General features: G+C 41.2%; 1 long non-coding RNA gene across 1 annotated transcript in view; it reads right to left on the minus strand.

Moving 5' to 3' along the window:
• Positions 1-1,964: 1,964 nt before the first annotated feature.
• Positions 1,965-19,560, minus strand: part of LOC145413427 (uncharacterized) — a 170,512-nt gene continuing 152,916 nt past the window's right edge. The window contains exon 3 of the long non-coding RNA XR_013899727.1: positions 1,965-1,995. This is a non-coding gene — a long non-coding RNA (uncharacterized LOC145413427). The remainder of the gene's footprint in view (positions 1,996-19,560) is intronic.

Below are 19,560 nucleotides of genomic sequence, written 5' to 3' on the forward strand. Positions count from 1 at the left end.
AAAATAAGTCTGAAAATCAGTCTGAAAATATACCTCTGTCCCATTTTAAGTCTCCACATCGTATTAAAGCGACCTCCTTTATTCTATCAGTTTCCTCTTTCTTTCAAACATTGTACTTGGTGTTACACCTTTATTTCCTCACCAACTCGCTTCCTACCCGGCATAATTGTTCCTTTGGCGAATACCCTCATATGCCTTTATTTATTTATCTTTTTATTTATCTATTTTATTTATTTACTGATCATTCTAGAGGGATACACACAATTTCTGATCCCCTGTTTTTTTCATGTTCATTAATCATCTCAATTTTCACAGAAGTATGCCGGTGTGTTTGAGTTCTGTGGAGACCATCTTGCTTTCCTTTGAGAATGATGACAGTCTTTAACCCAGCAAATCAGACAGCTGATTTTATTGGTTTATTATTACTGCTTTCAGATGGCTTAATTAAGCTTACGATAAACTTCAAACAGGAGGGTTTGGCCATAGTCTTCATCAATTCCTTCACTTCTAAGCTGAATAAAATCGTCTGGGGGTAGCAAAAATATTTTTAAAAAGAAGCATGTCACCAGATTCAACATTTTAACACGTGTATAACATAAATTTAACATAAGAATAAGTTAAAACACACCCCAGTTTTTAACCCTGCATCCCAAAGACTTCTTATTCATTCTAGTCACGCCATCAACAAACAGTTTCATTCAACTTGGGAAGGATATCTAGTAGTGGAAAACTGAATGAGAACTATATCTAACCCCTCCTGCTGGAAAATGTCTCCCCTAATACTAGTTAAATCAATTTATGCAACAAAATTAGAATATAAATGGAGTGGTTAACATCTTCACCAAGAGGACGTATTTTTTCTTCAGCTCCTACCATCTACACACGATTGATTTTTAATGTAGTGGAGATGTATGATAGGGAAGGGTTAATGGTAGCTCTATATATCATCTAGGGTCGATAAGCCTCATCTCAGCGTATTACATTGTTTGACCATACTTAGATATAAATCATACGTTACTTTAGTGAAGCGGTTTGTAACATCGACACCTTACTCTTCCCCATTTCCCACCTCACCCCAACCTCCCTCTCTTTCCCCTCCATCTCTCTACTCTCTCCCTCTCTTCTCTCTCCTGCTCTCTCCCACCGCTCCCCCTCTCCCCTGTTCTCCCTGACTCCGTCCTCTCCTCTCCCTCTCCCTCCTCTCCCTCTACCATCTCTCCTTCTCTCCCTCCCCTCCCTCTCCCCCCTCTCCCTGCCTCCCTCTTTCCCCTCCCCTGCCTCTCCTGTCCTCCGTTTCCCCTCCTTTCCTCACGCATCCTAGCGTTATCCGATTTTGTTTTTTTCGCTCTTGATCAAAATAATACTTATCTCGTCATTCGCTACGCTTGTTCTCGTAATTCAAACGGGATTTGTAATAACATCAGTGTTTCCTTATCTTCTGGCATCGTTCAGGAAATTGAATTTCATCATTAATCACAGTAATTTTCATTACGTTATGCACAAAACGAATAATTTTTAATAATTTTCACATCGTTAAATAGTTCTAGGATTCAACATGAAACTTTTTACTCCATCATCGGCGCCTCCCCCACCCCACACCCTTTAAGTTATTCAAGAGCTTTATTCATTTTTGCCGCTAATCATGATAATTATCACCCCATTTTTCACTTGCTCATTCTCGTTACAGTAATTTTCTTTTCATTACTCAGCAAGGTCATGCTTGAATATAACACGTGAATAACATTAATTTAACAACACAGGCAAAAAAGAAAAAAAACAAAAAAAAAAACACGCTCCCTCTTACAATAACATCGTCCCCTCCCTCTCCCTCCCTCGACTCTAACATATTCAGGATTCCTCTTCCTTTTCGTCAGCGGTCACAGCATTTTTTATCTCACTAGTCACTGGACTCACTGCCATTAATATAACTGATTCAGAAAATTTACATAGACCACTGACCTTGTGTTAGTAAAGATGGGTGATGAGCTTGGTGATCTGAAAGTAGAGAGAGAAAAGATAAGATGGTATATTCCAAACTTTCTACATTCGTTTGTTAACCATAGTGGCCATATTAACTTAAAATCACTGTCGCCTCCACTGAAATGGGTCGGGGTGTTGGAATCCGAAAGACAACATCGCTATATTTGGTGGGTTCACATCTTTTAGACAAGCAGCGGCGAGGTGGCTACAAGGCTTCGCTCTTACCAGCGACCTGATGGTATTTTGCAGATAAGTGTTTGGTTTCGTTCCCCAGGCAAAGCATTTTTTTTTTTTCTCTCTTGTACACTCGCTAAAACGAATTTTGTCGCCTCTCCTACTTCTCTCTCCATGGGGTTTGAAATCAGCCTCTTAATTCTACGGCAACTGCTAGTTATTGTTTTATTTAACCATATATCATTGTTGTCAGCGTCATTTGCCTCGGATTTAAAATACTTATTTTTTTAGAGTTCAAGCAGGGAAATGCAGAAAAAGTGGCAAGCCTTCATGTGCTGATTGTAAACACAGTATCTGTGTCAGTATTCTCTTTCTCACCTAGCGATGGTGTGAATCAAGATCAGGAAATAAGGAGAAAAAAGGTACAGAGTGAGAGACCTACTTGCACATACAGTTGGCAGCATAAGAAACTGGGACAGCATCAGTGTACAGCAGAGGTCTAGCGTTTGGTACACTTTGTAACCTTGACATAATCACATATTTGTTTCTGGCACTGACATGAATGAGCAAAGGTGTCAAATAATAGTTGAAATTACCAAGTAACTGTGAACGTTGGAAATTGTAGCTAGACCTCCACTTCACACAGACACTGTTCCAGGTTCATGTGTGGTCAACAGTATATAATCTTCCATTCATATGGAGAGATACTTGCATTGGGGGAGGTAGTAGCCCAATCGGTAGAGAGGTGGCCTGCAGTCCTACCGGACCCAGGTTCAAATCCCCGCTGGGGCAGGGAACAGTTTAAGGATTTGAATTTCATAAAATCAGACTTAACTGATCTACCATAAGACCCGCCGACATGTCATAAAAGTACCCCCACTAATACCAATACACCAGTCCTATATGAGACAGCCCTAGCATGTATTCAATATGGACGGTGGGTGTTAGCGCCGAAGTGGTGACATGTAGAGGTGTATGGTATGTAGGAAGGCTACTGGGCCTTGGGAGCAGGCTGTCAGGCCTATGCCAAGAGTCGGACACAAAAAAATTACACATACGTTCATACACACATCTTCATCCACTCGTCCACACACGAGCATACAAATGTACGCGCAGTCACGGTAGAAAGTGTGTAAGTTCATCTGAGGCTTGGAGTTCATGAAGGGAGATTCAGACACAGACCCGTATTCTCGTCTGGAAAGGAAGTTCCCTAGCACCTCTTCCTTAACGATTTATTTTTGGATAGGGGTGGTTAATATCCCTTTGTAAGCTATTTATGTAGAGTATGGCCATATTGGAAGGATTTAGATAGCACAGAATAGGACAGTAAGCTGTATTAAGCAAAGTAAATCGCTCAGGAGAATGTATTAAGGGAGTTTTCCTACCCGACGAGAATATGAGGCACAGTTTCAAGTGACCATACAGGAACCTTCTACTCTCTTCGTAGCTTTGCTGCACACACTCTTCTTTCCAAGTGTTGTAGTTTTATGAGCTGAGAAAAGGTAGAATGTTGGTTGGGAAAATACATGAAAAAGATGTGATGATACTAATAATGGCTAATGGAGATTACTTCTAATTACTTAAGACTAATGAGTGTTATTTAAGCTACATAAATTTGGTGATAGAATGGACGTGCTGCAAGTGAAGGGGTTAATTAAAGTACTTCACCACCTGACACCCGTCCCTCCTCTCTCTCTCTCTCTCTCTCTCTCTCTCTCTCTCTCTCTCTCTCTCTCACACACACACACACACACACACACACACACACACACACACACACACACACACACACACACACACACACAGACACACACACACACACACACACACACACACACACACACACACACACACACACACACACACACACACACACACACACACACACACACACACACACACACACACACACACACACACACACACACACACACACACACATGTACATTTTGTCGCCCAATTTTCTACGGCTAATTTCAACTCCACTTCAATGATATTTTTTTTACATATTTTTCTTGCCATCTCCGGACGATTTTATTCAGCTTTAGAGAGACATTTCGAACTGGAAGGGTTAGCTGCTGTTGCTATTAAGATTTTCTCTGCAAGACAAAAAAAAAAGAAAATGAAAAAAGAAACAAATCGTCCGGAAAGCAAGAAAATAAGTCAAGTGGACATCATTGTTTTGAGAGGAATAACCGGATTAAAGGAATGTAATTAAAGATCAGCCCCAATACCAGCTCAGTAAATCCACCTTTGATCATTAACCCCTTCAGGACAAGTCGGTCATTATAAACACTATCCTTATTGTTCCCAGACGATGTTAATTAAGCAGGTAGTGCAGCCAGGTAAGGAAGGGTTTAGTGACGGCTGTATCTGACCCCCCCCCCCCGCCAGTTCGAAATTAAAGTCAAAAGATAAGAATGTAAATGGCAATAATAAAATAAAAACGTTCTTGGGCTGAGGGGGTTAATGCGTCCTCTAGTCTGTGGAATTTCGTTTATCCATTTGCAGTGTAATAAGCAGTCCTGTGTGTGTGTGTGTGTGTGTGTGTGTGTGTGTGTGTGTGTGTGTGTGTGTGTGAATTTCGGCATTAGTTTGAGGACGTCATTTGGACCACTATTCCTAATGGATTCTATAAGTGAATCGATAATTATGCATGTTTTTGAGAACTCCAGGGGCTTGAGTAATGTCTAAATGATTGCTTGGCCCATTTCACTAGACATGTTGTTGATTGTTCTTCCAATTTTGTTATTTCTCTTTCCCCCATCCGTAGGTGGGGAAAATGTAATGATGATGATGATGATGATGATAGATGATGATGATTATTATTAGTATTATGATTATATAGTATTACCAGTATCATCAGTTGAAGGAAGGAGGTAGGGAGTTGAGAGGATGGATGGTGTGTGAACGTCTCCCATTTCTACATGCGAAGTAGGTGTACTGGGTACGAAGCTGACTGCATTACAAGCCATAAACAGTGAGAAAATAGTACCCCTGTGTGTGTGTGTGTGTGTGTGTGTGTGTGTGTGTGTGTGTGTGTGTGTGTGTGTGTGTGTGTGTGTGTGTGTGTGTGTGTGTGTGTGTGTGTGTGTGTGTGTGTGTGTGTGTGTGTGTGTGTGTGTGAGAGAGAGAGAGAGAGAGAGAGAGAGAGAGAGAGAGAGAGAGAGAGAGAGCGTTAGAAATGCTTGAGATCGTAAACATCCTGGCAGCATTATTTTCCTGATCCATAAAGTGAATTATACCCGAGGCGATAACTTCCACCCCTGCCTCACTAAAATCCCACACTCTCACACTTTACAATCATCCATTTATTTGGCGAAGATCTGTGCTGACTTTACCCAGCTTTATTTTCTGCAGTCTTTACTACGCTTCATTTTCTGCTGACTTTACTGGCTCTTTTTTTCTGCTGACTTTACAGGCCTTTTTTTCTGCTGACTTAACGGGCCTTTTTTTTTCTGCTGACTTTACTGGGCTTTATTTTCTGTTTACTAGGTTTTATTAGCTGCTGATCTTTTGATAGGCTTTATTTTCTGCTGACCTTACTGGAGTTTTTCTGATGATTTTAGTAGGCTTTCCTTTCTGCTGATTTTACCCTGCTTTATTTTCTGCTGACTTTACTAAGCTTTATTTTCGGCTGATTTGATAGGCTTTATTTTTTACTGACTATTCTAAGGTTTTATTTTCTGCTAACCTGAACAGGCTATATTTTCTGCTAATTTTACTAGTCTTTATTTTCTGCTAACTTTACTAGGCTTTATTTTCTGTTGACTTTGCTTGGTTTTATTTTTTGCTGAATACTATGCTTTTTTTTCTACTAACTTTACTGGGCTTTATTTTGTCTATCTATCTATCTATTGCCAGACGCCTTAATCCCTTACGGGGTAGCCAAGTCGCCCTGTCCCCCGCTATTTCACTGCCCTGCTCCAAACTCACACCCTTCTCTCTCATATACCGCTCCACTCCATCCCTCTACCTCATCCTCGGCCTTCCCCTTCCCTCTTCCCCCCTCCACCTCACTCACATACACTCTTCTCGTCAGTCTCTCACCCTCTATCCTCTCCTCATGGCTAAACCACCTCAATGTGTTCCTCTTAACGCTTCCCATCACATCCACATCCACACCACAGCGCTCCTTTACATCTTCATTTGTCAACCTGTCTCTCCATGTGACTCCACAGGCTCCTCTTAAATAACTCATTTCCACTGCTCTCACTCTTGACTTTTGTCCTTCCAACATCGTCCAAGCTTCATTTCCATAAGTTAGTGTTGGTATCACAATACTGTCATGTAGTAACTTTTTCACTTCCATGCTCACTTCCATGTTTCTTATCACTGCTTTCAAGGAACCAGCAGCCTTTCTTCCTTGTTGTACCCTTTCAAGCACTTCACCTTCCGAACTTCCATCCTTACTCATCACACTCCCCAAGTACTTAAACGTACTCACATTTTCCATTTCCTCACCATCCAACCTCACTGCACATTCACCGACTTCACCTCTCACAGAGACCATCACTTTACTCTTCCCTACATTCACCTTTAGATTCCGTTTCTTACACTCTCCCCCAAACTCATCCACCAAGCCTTGAAGCCCTCCTTCGCCTTCACTTAACAACATAGTATCATCTGCAAACAACAGTACAGGGAGTTTCCAAACACTATCCTCTCTCACTAGGGCCACTCTAACATCCACTGCCCTACCTTTGTATCTCTTTTATTACTCCATCCAAGTACAGATTGAACAACCATGGAGACATGACACATCCCTGTTTCAACCCAATCTTCAAAGAGAAAAATTCACTCATTTCACCATCCACACTCACTGCAGCCTTAGCACCATGTATAATCTTCACAGCATTCAACAACTTCCCATCTACTCCATATATTCTTAATACTTTCCACAATCCTTGTCTATCCACCCTGTCATATGCTTTTTCCAAATCCATTAAGGCCGCATACAACTTCTTTCCCTTCTCTAGAAACTTTTCCACTAAAGATCTAAGAATGAATGTCTGATCCACACAACTTCTTGTCTTCCTAAAGCCTCCCTGTTCTTCTCCAGCTAATTCCTCTGTTATTTCGCAAACTCTGTCAATAAGTATCCTACCATACACTTTTCCTAATACACTATGAAGAAAAATGCCCCTATGATTACCACACACTTCTTTTTCCCCTTTTCCTTTGTACAGGGGAATAATTATACCTGACTTCCAATCTTCCAGGACTCTACCTTCCTCCCAGGCCAATCTGCACATCTTCCACATCCATTCTACTACTATCTCTCCCCCATGCTTCAGCATTTCATCACACACTTCATCAATTCCTGGGGCTTTACCCAATTTGACTTTCTTCATTGCTTCCACAACTTCTATCCTACTGATTTCTGGGTGATAGTGGGTGTACTTTGTGATATTTTGTTTTTAATTTAATGGCGTAGCTGACATCTAAGAGTTTTATTGCCGGCTGATTCTACTAATTTGTGAGCACTAGATTATTTTTATTTTTACTGATGACTGCTTACTCTTCTCTACTGCCTGTTAAGTAAATTTTCACCTAAATCTGCTTAATAGCGAATATTTTTTATCTGTAGTAACGGCGCTTTCTTTCTTTCTTTCTTTCTTTCTTAGTTGTATATTTATAAAATTTTTTGATCTTCTGTTTCTGCAAAGTTTTATTTCTCTCCTTGCATTTTGAGTTTATTTTTCTGCTGATTCTGCTAATTGATGTTTGGTTTAGAAATATCTGATTTTTGCCAGTTATAGCAGTTCGTATTTTATACTTGCTGATTCTCCTTGAAGACTGAGTTAAATTTCGGTGAACTTCACCGATTACTGAATACTGGATTTTCCCACAAGTGATGGTGCTTATTACCTATTACTGAACACTGGATTTTCCCACAAGTGATGGTGCTTAGTTTATATTTAGGTCCTGTCGATGTTGAGTTTGTTTTGATTGTGCTGATGACACTTTTGAGGTGCTGACTCTGGTAATGTCTGAATTTATATTTTGCTGAATTAAGAACTTTTTTTTTTTTGTTAGTACTTCAGTGGTGCGTACATTTTATTTATGAAATCTACTGACTGTAATGGTATTTTTTACTGCTTTTGTTGACTTTACAGAGATTATTTCTTCTGATTTTACTGTGTGTGTGTGTGTGTGTGTGTGTGTGTGTGTGTGTGTGTGTGTGTGTGTGTGTGTGTGTGTGTGACTTTTTTTATTGCTAATGGTGCTAATGTCATAAATGGTAATTCTGCTCATTGTTGACTTTATGTTAGACGGATTCCATTGACTACAGTATTTTTTTTTTTTTTTTTTTTTTGCACAGTGACCGTGCTCTGAATTTTATTAGCAAATAATGCTGACTGCTGTGTATATTTTGCACTGATTACGGTACTTGATTTCTTTACTTAGCACTGGCTGTGATTTGGGACAGACTTGAGGGTTAGCTGAGAGAGAGAGAGAGAGAGAGAGAGAGAGTCATTACGGCTGGCTTTCTTTACTTTCTTTAATTCTCTTAACTTGCTCGCCTTCACTTCCACCGATTTTCCGTATTTTCACTGACTCCATCTCACTGCTGCTGACTCTCCTTCTGACTACTGCTGTTGACCCTCCTGACTGCCTCTGCTGACTCTCCTTTGATTACTACTGCTGACTTTCCTTCTGACTACTACTGCCTACTTCCCTTCTGACTACTACTGGTGACTCTCCTTCTGACTACTACTGGTGACTCTCCTTCTTCTGACTACTCCAGCTGACTCTCCTTCTTGTGACTACTACTGCTGACTCTCTTCTGACTACTCCAGCTGACTCTCCATCTCTTGACTACTACCATTGACTCTCCATCTGACAACTCCAACTAACTCTCCTTCTCCTGACTACTAATGCTGAATCTCCTTCCTCTGACTGCTCCAGCTGACTCTCCTTCCTCTGACTACTCCAGCTGACGCTCATTTTACTACTCCCGCTGGCTCTATTTCTCTTCATTCTTTCTTTTCTTGACGCCCCTTACTTTTACTTATTCTCCATACTTTCCTTACTGACAGTTTATTTTCATTACCTCTGACTCTCCTTACCTTCATAGACTCTCTTACCTTTACTGATTCTTCCTCATTTTCACACTTTGACTCTACTCACATCTGCTAACTCTTCTTGCATCAGATAACTAACTCTTCATGATTCTGCTGACCCAATAATATGGCTTTATTCTCCCCTTTATGTTTACTTATCCTGATCCTGTTTATTTTTGTCCATCTCTCTTGTTAATACCTCAGTACTTTACTCTTCCCACATCTTCATATTTTACTTATTCCCCCCGCCCTCTCTCTCTCTCTCTCTCTCTCTCTCTCTCTCTCTCTCTCTGCACGCTGATTTTCCATTCTCTGTCTGTCTGTCTGTCTGTCTCTCTCTCTCTCTCTCTCTCTGTCTCTCTCTGTCTCTCTCTCTCTCTCTCTCTCTCTCTCTCTCTCTCTCTCTCTCTCTCTGCACGCTGATTTTCCATTCTCTGTCTGTCTGTCTCTCTCTCTCTCTCTCTCTCTCTCTCTCTGCACGCTGATTTTCCATTCTCTCTCTCTCTCTCTCTCTCTCTCTCTCTCTCTCTCTCTGCACGCTGATTTTCCATTCTCTCTCTCTCTCTCTCTCTCTCTCTCTCTCTCTCTCTCTCTCTCTCTCTCCCTGCACTCTGATTTTCCACTTTCGCTCTCTCTCTCTTTCTCTCTCTGGTTTTCCATACTCTCTCTCTCTTTCTCTTTCTCTGGTTTTCCATTCTCTCTCTCTCTCTCTCTCTCTCTCTCTCTCTCTCTCTCTCTCTCTCTTCTTTATCTATCTATATCTAGCTGTCTAAATATAACGATTTCCTATAACATTTCCTTTTTTTTTTTTCATCTTTTATGCCTTATTTTTTATTTCTCATTTCGTCTTTCCGTTTTCCCTTCATATTTTTTCTTTCATATCTTCTTATTTTTTTGTCTCTTCTTCTTTCCTTATTTTTTGTCTCCTTATTTTTTTCTCCATCATTCTCTCCTTTTTTTTCTCCTTACGTTTTCTTTCCTTATTCTTTGCCTCCGTACCTATTCTCTCCTTATTGTTTCCTTACTTATTCTCTCCTTATTCTTTGTGTCTTTACTGATTCTCTCCGTATTTTTGTCTCTTCTTATTCTCTCCGTATTTTTGTTTCCTTATGATCTCCTTGCATATTATTTCCTTATTTTATTTCCTTGTTTCCTTTTTCTCCTTAATTCTTCCATCTTTATCTCTCGTTCTTTATTTTTTTCCTTTATTTCTTTTTTTCCCTTTACTTTTCTCTCCTTTTCTTGTCTCCTTCATGTTTTGTTATTTTTATTTTCTGTTTCTATTTTAATTTTTTCTCCTTAATTCTTGCATCCTTATTACTCGTTCCTTATTTTTTCTCCTTTCTCCTTTTTTCTCCTTACTTATTCTCTCCTTATTTTTCTCCTTTTTTTTCTCATTAATTCTTTCATCCTTATTTTCCCTTCCTTATTTTTTCTTCTTTATTTCTTTTTTTTTCTCCTTATTCTTTCCTTATTTTCTCATTGCTTCTTTTTTCTCGTTTATTACTCCATTTTATTTTTCTTTCCTTATTTTTCCACCTTTATTTCATCCTTAGTCTCCTTATTTCTTCCCCCTCTCCTTATTTCCCACTCCCTTTCCTCTTTCTGCCATTCCGTATGAAAATGAAACCCTAAATACAAAAGGAATATTTTACGGGAAAGGTACATGAATAATTCCAAATGAAAGCTTATTATCTGGGTGCTGTGCTGCTGGTTGTGGTAGGTGTGGTAGTGTGGTGGTAATTGTGGTTGTGGTAGTTGTGGTTTGGAAGGTAGTTTGGTGGTAAGTGCTGGTTGTGTTATTTGTGGCCTTGGTAGCCGTGGCTGTAATTGTGGTTGTGATATTGTTGTTGTGACAGGTGTGGTTACAGTACGGTAGTTGCGGTTGTGGTAGTTGCGGTTCTGGCAGTTGTGGTTGTGGTAGTTGTGGTTGTGGTAGTTGTGGTTCTGGCAGTTGTGGTAGCGGCCGTTGTGGTTGTGGTAGTTGTGGTTGTGGTAGTTGTGGTTGTGGTAGCTGTGGGGTGGTAGTTGTAGCTGTGTCAGATTTTTTTTGTTTTGTTTTGTTTTGGTAGCTTCAGTTATGGTGGTAGTAAGTCAGCTATGGGTGGACTGAATATGACATTTGTGGTAGTTAGTTGTGGTGACTGTGGTTGTTGTAGTTGTGATTTTGGTAGCTGTTGTAGTTATAGCTGAGGTAGTTGCGGTAGGTATAGTAGAGGTAGCTGTGATTGTGGTGTACGCGATTCTAGTGATAATTTTGGTTGTGAGATCGTGATAGGTGTGGTAACTATGGTAGGGAGATTATGGTAGGTGTGGTGGTGGTAGCTCCGTCGGCGGTAGCTGTGGTAAATCTAGCGGATCTGGGTCTGTCGCCCTCAATCCTAATCTTAAATGCAGAGAAGACTAGAAGCGTATTTTTGGGCGATGATTTCGGAAGGATGTGACTGAGAACAGGTCTTCTTTCTCTATATCATACCGAACTGCAATCTATTTTGTGGGATGCAGGCTAACTGAATCTAATCATCGCTGTTATCCCATATTTGACTCGGCATTGTAAAGTGATTTGCAGGGTTACTAGAAACCATAGGACTTGTCACTTAGTGTAGAGCCACCTGAAGTGGAAAGAAAGGTAATAAAGAGTGTCATGAAGGCTGGGAGAAATAGGAAGAAAGGACGGCAGACACAGAAATAAAATGATATAGACGAAAGAAGAAACAGGATGACTGGAGAACAGACACAGGAAAAGAACGATAAAGGAGAAGGAAGAAGTAGGCAGCACCATATAAAGTGAGTGGGTGATGGTCGCCACCATTTACCACTACTTGTGGCAGTAATCAGATAATGCTTGATGGTTGTGTGGTGGCCCAATTTTACGTAATTGTCGTAGTAGTGAGTTTCCTTTGTCAGTTATGATGGCAAGTAAGTATAATAATTTTTGTGTGTATGGCGATGGTGATGGTAACTGTAGATTGAAGTTAGGAAGTATAGTGAGATGGCTGGTTGAAGTTTTGGTAATTGTGGTTAGCTTATGGTTTATGGTAACTGTGGGTGCAAATAAAGTGACTGTGGTAGCTGTGGTTGTTGTGGCAACTGTGGTGCTTGTGGTGGTGATGGTGATAGTGGTAATTACCTCCTCCAAGGAGGTTATGTTTTACTCCACGTTGGTTTGTTTGTTTCTGTCTGTCTGTTAGCAAGATTACTCAAAAAGTTATGAGAGGATTTAGATGAAATTTTGTGGAAGGTTGGGCCATGGACCAAGAAAGAATTGATTATTGTTTTTCCCCTATCCATGGATCCGGGTCCGGATCCTTTTTAATGGCAATGGCATTGGCGGAGATATGCACTCTCTAGGCGCTTTCTACTTGTAGGCTGGAGTAGGCAGCTGTGGCGGGATGTCTGAATGAAGTTTTGGCAGTTATGAAGTTAGTTTAGGAGTTGTGGTAGTTGTGGTGGCAACGCAGGTAAGGCAATTGTGCTTGTGGTGGTAGTAGAGTTGGTTGTGTAGTTGCAAGTTTATTTTAGTAGCTGTGGCAGTAGAGTTGTGGTAGTGGTGCTGGTGATTGTGGTAGGTGAATTTGGCAGGTCTGGTACCATGCGGAAATGAATTTTATACACTCGAAATCAGTGTGGCAGTCGTGGGAAAAAATAAAGGTGGATAGTTGTGGTGGTGACGGTGGTGACTGTGGTAATGATTTTGATGGTTGTGGTAGTGGCTTGATGGTGGTGGTGGTGGTTGTGATAGTGGTGGTGGTGGTTGGAGATGTGATGATTGTGGAGGTGTTGGTGGCTGTGGTGGCGGTGGTGGTGGTGGTTGTGGTTATGGTTGCAGTGGTGGCAGTGGTTCTGGTGGTGGTTGTGGTTGGGATGTTTAAGGGGGTGGTGGTGGTAGTGGTGGTTGTGGTGTTGGTGGTGGTGGTTGCAGTTGTGTTTGCTGTGGTGAGGGTGGAAGTTGTATTAGTGGTGTTAGTTGTGGTAGCAGTATGCTGTGTATGAGGGTACAGTAGTGAATCTGACTATAACTGGAGCTGCAGAGAAATCAATTTGACAGCTGTGGTAGTTGTGGTGGGATTAAGAGTATTGGAATTGTGGTAGTTGTGGTTGTTTTTATTGTGGTAGTATTGATAATTATTGTGGTTGATTTTAGCAGTTACGTTGGAATGTTTGGAAAATTTCTGAGGTTCCGATGTTAAGAGTGGTAGTTGTTTTGACATGTTAGTGTGGTAATTGTAGTACCTGGTAATTGTGGCAGATGTTGTACTTGTGGTAGCTGTGGTAATTCTGGATCTTGTAATGAAGGTTCTTGTGGTAATTGTAGTAGCTTGTGGTAACTGTGGTACTTGTGGTAATTGTGGTAGCTTCATTACTTGCGGTAGCTGTGGTAATTATGGTAGTTGTGGTTATTGTGGTGGTGTGGTAATTGCGATAGCTGTGGTGATTGTGGTATCTGTGGTAATTGTGGTAGCTGTGGTAACAATGGTGATTGTGGCACTTGTGGTAGTCACAGTTGTGGTGCAAAATCTGATGTGTAATGCTATGTTAGAAAGTAATTTTGACAAGTAAATTCATCTGTGGTTGTGGTAATGGCATGTGAGTATGGTAGTTGTGGTAGTGGTGGTAGTTGTGGTGGTTATGGTAGTTGTGGTGATTGTATTATTGGTGGTGGCTATGAAAGTGGTGGTAGTTGTGGGAGAGATAATGGTTATGATTGTGACGGGGGTTGTGGTAATGATGGTAGTTGTGGTTGTGACTGTGGTTGCGGTACTGGGGATTGTAGTAGTAGTAGCTGTGATGGCAAGTATGGTAAAGTAATTGTGGTAATCGTGGTAGTAGTGCTGGTAGGTATGATAAATGTTGGTTGAATTTAATTTGTGTGGTGTCATGTCTGCTTGAAACTTGGGAATTAACTAAGTTACTGCTAAGTTACTGTGGTAGGTGTGGTAGTTGTGGTTGTATCTTGGTATGGTGTGTGTGTGGCAGTAGTGATGGTGGTAGTGGCTGCAGTGTAAGTTTGGTAGTTGTGGTTACCAGCCGCGATAGCGAAGCTGGTATTGTTTTCAGTTTATGTATTTGTCTGTGTGGGTGTCTGTATGTCTGTTAGCACGATAACATCGCAGCCGCTCAAAATATCATCACAAAATTTTAGCGGTGTGTAGTAGGGATGAAAATCTCCAACGAGTTCGAAATTGGTGAGAGTAGGTCAAGGTCAAGGTCATATTCCAAGCCGCTCTAGATATGTATCGGCTCGTGGCTGGAGTGATTCCCCCCCCCCCTTGGGAAGGCCTTTAGTTGCATCTGAGTTTGATAATTGTAGTAGCGGTGGTGGTGATGGCTGAATTTGGCTGTTGTGGTTGCATGACTAGATGTAATTTTCACAGTTGCAAAGTCATTCCCGGTGACGTGTGACTACGCTAATTGTGGTAATTGTGGTGGTTGTGGTTTTTGTGGTAATGTGTGAAATATGGCAGTTGTGGTGGTAGGTTTGGATAAATTTTTTAATTAAAGTTTTTGCTGTCGTGGTAGGTGATATGGTATTTGTGGTAGTTGCGGTAGTGATGGTGGTGGTAGTTGTGGTAGTTGCGGTAGTGATGGTGGTGGTAGTTGTGGTAGTGAGGGAGTATGTGGTAGTAATGTCTTATTTTGGCATTTGTGGTGAAGTGTTTAGATAAAATTATGAAAGCCAGGGGGTTGTGGTAGGTGGTGTGGTAGTTATGGTAGATGTGGTAATTCTGGTGGTGTGATAGTGGTGGTGGTTGTGGAAGTAATGTGTTAAATTTGGCGTTTGTGGTGGCATGATCGGATGAAATTATGAGGGTAGGGAAGTCTGCTGGTTGTGTTAGTGGTGGTAGCTGAGGTAAATGTGGTAGTGATGGTAGTTGTGGTACCAGTCTGACAGTTGTGGTGTCATCTCTGGAGGAAATTCTGAGAGCAGCGAAGTCAGCTGTGGTAGTGGTGGGAGTTTGGCCGTTGTGGTAGCTGTGGTAATTGTGGTAGTGGTGGTAGTGGTTACTGGGCTAGCTGTCGTGGTGGTGGTGGAATGTGAGAATGGGCGTTGTGGTAGCTGTGGTACTTGTGGCAGCTGTGGTAATTGTAGCAGCTGTGGGAATGATGTTATTTGCATGTATAGTAATTGTTGTGGTAATTGTGGTAGTTGTAGTTTTGGTGGCTCAGTCTGACAGATGTGGTGGCATGAGTAGATATTTTGACATTTGGGAAGTTATGCTCTTTTCACTTTAACTTGGCCCAGATTTTCCTCCTTTGCAGGTCACGTAGGTCAAAGGCAGGAAAAGACGGTGCAGCGGCTCAACATCCTTTCCATAGCACCTTTTCGTGACTAGCATTAGATTTTGTGCTAATCTATTGTTACAACTGAGCATTCAATATGGAGAGATGGCAATTTTAGGCCAAATTAAAGTGAAAAGACTATAGTGGTGGTGGTGGTGATGGTGGTAGTAGTAGTAGTACTAGTAGTAGTAGTAATTGTTGTTGTTGTTGTTGTTGTCGTTGTTGTCGTTGTTGTTGTTGTCGTTGTTGTTGTTGTCGTTGTTGTTGTTGTTGTTGTTGTTGTCGTTGTTGTTGTTGCTGTAGCAATAGTATGAGTAGTAGTGGTGGTGGTGGTGGTGGTTGCATATGAGAATGGTTATTGTGGCGGCTGTGGTTGTTGCGGTGGTAGTGGTAGTGGTGGAAATTGTGGTAGCTGAGCTTGGACGGGCTGCGTCATGACTAGATGAAGTTTTGACAGCAGCGAAGTTAGTTGTGGTGGTGGAAGTGGTGGTGGTTGTGGTAGTGGCATGTGAGTCTGATGATTGTGGTAGTTGTTGTAGTTGTGGTAGAGGTGGTGGTGGCATGTGAGTGAATACGGTACCGTAATTGTGGCAGCTCTAGTAATTGTGGTAGTGGTGGTGGTGGTGGCATGTGAGTATGGTGATTTGTAGTAGCTGTGGCAATTGTGGTAGTTGTGGTAGTGCCGGTGGTGGTAGCAGCGGCGAGTAAGGTCATCAAGAACACTGCATAAACTGTTGGCCACCACGCGATGTGAAGTGAGGGTGTGGGAGGGAAGGAAGGAGGGAAGGAAGGAAGGAAGGGGAAAGGAGGGTGACAAAGAAGAGAGAATAGAAGGAAAGGTGAGAGAAGAGTGGGGAGGAATAACAAAAAAGAGATGGGAAAGGGAAGGAAGGGGAGGGAAGGAGGAGAAGTGAAGGAGAGAGGATGGAGAAGGAAAGGAAAGGATTTGGAAGACAATTACGGGAAGTATGGGAAGCAAAGAAAGGAAGGAAATTAGAGGTAAATGATAGAAGAGAAAGGAAGCGAGGGAAGGAAAGAGAGGGGGAAGAGAAGAGGTGGGAGAAGGAGAGGAAGGAAGGAAGGGTAAAAATCGGAGAGGAAGGTAAAGGAAGAGAGAAAAAAGGGAATGAGGATGTAGCAGTATGAAGTGAAGGAGCAGAGAGAGAGAGAGAGAGAGAGAGAGGAAAGGGTGAAGAGATGAAAGAATAGTAAAGTCATCAATAAAAAAGAAAAAGAAGGAAGAACACGACGAAAAGAAAAAAGCAGAAACTAAAGGAAAGAGTGAAGGGGCAGTCAAGGAAGGAAAGTGAAGGGAGGAGAGGAAAGGGAAAGAGAAGGAAGGGTGAAAAAGAGAAGATGGGATGAAGAATGGTAGAGAAGAGAGGGAAGGAAGGGCAGAAGAGTTAGGAAAGGGGAGGAAGAATGGCAAAGAAGAGAAAGAGGGAAGGGTGGAAGAGAACAAGAGGGAAGAGAAATAGAAAGAGAGAACAGGGATAGGAAAGAAGAGAAAGAGAAAGAGGGAAAAGAATGCAAGAGAAGAGGGAGGGAAGAGAAATAGAATGGGAGGAAAGGAAGGAAGTGGAATAGAATGGGAGGAAAGAGAGAAGGGAAGGTGGAGAAGAAGAGGGAGGAAAGATAGTACTGACGAAAGAGAGAGAGAAGATGGGAAAGAGAGAAGTTAAATAAAAAGAGGAGGACCCAGGGAGAAGAAAAGACTGATAAGAACTCAAGGTAAACATTGGCGAGGTAATCCAATTTATGTCACTCTATAATTACCGCAGCGTTGAGATAGCTGGGGGTAACACGAGAGAGAGAGAGAGAGAGAGAGAGAGAGAGGTGCACAGTTACACAGATACATAGATCACACAGACTTGATGGTCGTACAAAGGTAATACGACCTTAATTTTCTCTGATAATTTAACCCATATTCATGGTAACCCATGTATAACGCTCCAATTCCACTCCGGTAGGCAGTTATATGTGTGTTACAGGGACGGCTCAGTCGAGGTTATAAGAGTCTAACCTGCATTATTTTTTCATTACCTAGCCCCACCGCCACACTCACGTCCATACCGGCAGACTGAGCCGTGCTACTTACTGGCCATCTGTCTAATTCTTCCTGCTACCACACGTTTAGATTCAGCTTGGAAGAGAATTTTCGAACTGTAGACTTAAGATAGAGCCTTCAATAACTACCACAGCATAAGGAATTTCTCCAGAGGTGAATGAAATCGCCTTTGTGAAATGATTAATAAGAGAAAGACGTAAACACACTGAAGAAGTAAATAAATTAATCTTCTATTATTCCCAGATAACTGTAATAAAAATATTAAGAAAAAAGAATACGTTTGCAAGGCAAGTTTATTCTAAGAGGAAAAAATGGAAAACACATAAAATTACCAAAAATAATTGAATTCTTGAAGAGGTGCTGTTTATGAGAGTCTTATTTTAAAGGTGAAGTATTTACCGTGTTCATGCCTGTACTTAAGTTACTATCACCATGAAAACCAACCAAAAATTCTGACACCTTCATAATATCTTCGTAAACCAGACCAATCACATTTGTACTGTCTTGATTTAAACGTCGCTATAATACTTCCACCAATCAGCTGTCACCATAATACTTCCACCATTCAGTTATATCACTATAATACTTCCACCAATCCCTTGTTTCAGTATAACACTTCCATCATACAGTTATGTCACTATAATACTTCGACCAATCACTTATGGGACTATAATACTTCCATCATTCAGTTATGTCACTATAATACTTCCACCAATCACTTATGGGACTATAATACTTCCATCATTCAGTTATGTCACTATAATACTTCCACCAATCACTTATGACACTATAATACTTCCACCATTCAGTTATGTCACTATAATACTTCCACCAGTCTGTTATGTCACTCTAACATTTCCACCAGTCAATCATCACCATAATACTTCCACCATTCGATCTAGCACAATGATACCTCCACCAGTTATTCCAGCGCTATAATACTGCCTTCACCCAATTAACCAGTAAATAAATAGTGGGCGTCAAGTAATTCACCTGAGGCCAAGACTATATCTCTCTGATTAATATAAATAATTATGAGGGGAGCCACGGTACGGTAATTGTCAAGTGTCAGAGGAGTGAACCACTGAATGTAGGTGGTTATATCAGTATTGGGTTGGGTCAAAAAAAAAAAAAAAAAAAATCCACGAGTTTTCACTGAACTTCCACATCACCATTGAAACATCGTACAAACGTCCCTGCATGTGTCATCTTAGCAGATTTATGTGCGAGAGCCGTAGTAGCCTGTGTTTCAGTATAAATTATTCGTCTTTACTGCAAAATCGGTGACATGAGAGAGTATGTGTGCCATGTGCGGTGCCTGAGATGGCTGCTTGACCACAGGGAGCAGATTAGTTAATACACACACACACACACACACACACACACACACACACACACACACACACACACACACACACAGAAACAATACCGTCAACTTAAGTGTGCAATTAGTCCAGTGGCAGAGTGCAGTGTGTGGAGGGTGCTTAGTCACTAGGCTTCTTCCCACAACACACCCAAGGACACCATAATGGCTGCCAAGTGGAGTGACCCAACTGATCGTACTGATTTTTTCATAGATAGACAGAGGAAGGAAAACACAAATAAAAAAAATCCATACAGAGTACAGAGGTCCTTCTTTAAAAAAATCTGTAACAGTTGGACTTGAATGGCTGTAGGCTGACATATGTAGAGAAACAAATCTGGGGAAGTAAATTCTACATGCCCCACTTATTTCTATACGCACAGAATCATGTAAGGACTTTGCGCACAATAACTACGTATAATATATAACTCATAATTTCAAGAGTATATGGTCCCAATAATCATGGCCCCTTGTTGTGAAGGAGTAAATGAATGGTATATGCAATCTCTCCCTCTCGAAAAATCTCTCTAGCCATTAAAAAAAAAAAAAAATCTCCCATTCTAAAGAAGTCTGTCTTTGTAAGTAATGTCACTTCGAGATCTCGCCAAAACAGAACGTACGTCATC

Source organism: Coenobita brevimanus, chromosome 96 (assembly GCF_032717465.1).
Source record: "Coenobita brevimanus isolate Jiangsu-jjx chromosome 96, ASM3271746v2, whole genome shotgun sequence".
In the NCBI taxonomy this organism is placed as follows: Eukaryota; Metazoa; Arthropoda; class Malacostraca; order Decapoda; family Coenobitidae; genus Coenobita; species Coenobita brevimanus.